This window comes from Portunus trituberculatus, chromosome 40, assembly GCF_017591435.1.
Source record: "Portunus trituberculatus isolate SZX2019 chromosome 40, ASM1759143v1, whole genome shotgun sequence".
Lineage (NCBI taxonomy): Eukaryota > Metazoa > Arthropoda > Malacostraca > Decapoda > Portunidae > Portunus > Portunus trituberculatus.
The window spans coordinates 19,201,058-19,202,474 of record NC_059294.1 but is presented as its reverse complement, the minus strand read 5'-3'; positions in this window follow the sequence as shown (position 1 = coordinate 19,202,474).

Sequence of the window (1,417 nt, the reverse complement as noted above, 5' to 3'; positions counted from 1 at the left end):
TTTTACGTAGGTAGAGTTTCCGACTCACCCCTTCTAGTTGGAAAGTATCACGACTATAATATAGTTGGCGTCTTGACGGAAAGTGAATGCAAACAAACAGCTACCCGCCAAGATGTCTTCCTCCAGTGACGATGCTGAAGCTGTGGTTGGCTGGTTGCTCTTCTTTTGGCGTACCGGATGTGCCAACAGAAAAGAAAATGCCTGTGAATACGTCCATGTCTTAGTAGAAGGAAAAAAAAGGATCTGTATACCACACTCTAAATTAGCCTGCATTTCTCATAAGAAAATTGTTCATTTTAAGAAGACTAAGCACAATTGCGGTCATATTAAATCATGATAAGTCTTCAATACTCACCTCCAACAACACCCTTCACTGAGGGAAACAGTTCTTATCGAGTGGCAGCTATTTCGTCGAACGACGATTTGGGCAAACTTTTTTTTTTTCTGCATAATCCATTTCTGGGGGTCCTAGATGTGTTCTTTTTCCCTCACCAAATCTAACATCTTATCTAGAACTGAAGACTACATTTTCAAAGTTTACTCCGTGACGTCACGACGTAAACAAAGTCGCAAATCGACTAATAATAAGACCATCGTATGTTGGTCTTGTTTTGCGAATGATTTCTCTTTTCGCTAAGCACCGATTTTGAGTCGGAAACTGGAAACTCTACGTAAATTTTCAGTCGCACATGTGAACCCGCCTTTCCAGATTCCTCCCTTTCCTTATCTTTTACCTCGTAGATAAATGTTACTTTGTTTTTCTTCCAGTCTTGAGGCACATCGTCTTTCTTTATTATTTCTTTGAATAATGAGACTATAGGTTCTCTCCTCTACATTTCATGAACTCGGCTACCATCCCGTCAGTTCGACCAGTTTTCCCTTTAATCTTTAGTGCCAAGTCATTGTCCTGCCTACTTGTTTCGATACTATTCACATTTCTTGCTTCACTGTGTACGACTACATTATTTTCTAGGTATAGTACCTCATCCCTTTCCTCATTGATTATATATTAGGCTGCCTGCATGCTTCCAAAACTATTTCACTGGAATCGTTATGCCAGCGATCTCCCCACTTGATATTTCCCTGCCTTCTACCTTCAACTCTGTTTCCTGGGTGCCTTTCTGCCCCACTCAAATTCCTTTTCATTCTTCTCCATCGTTCCTTTTCCCTACTGCGGCAAGAAGATGGCTAGCTGTAGTATGCCAGTCGGCAGACGCAGACAGCCAAACAGTAGTTTCATGTTTGCACTTTGCATTGGCAGTTGTTAGTATGTCCATGTAACATTTTTTTTTTTTTCAGGATTTTTTTTATGAAAATTTTAATTCATTAGTGTTCTAATCATTAAATAGACATCTACCCGTTATACATGGCCTTTCGTTCCTCTTATCCTACCTTAGGGATCCGTTGGATGGGCTTA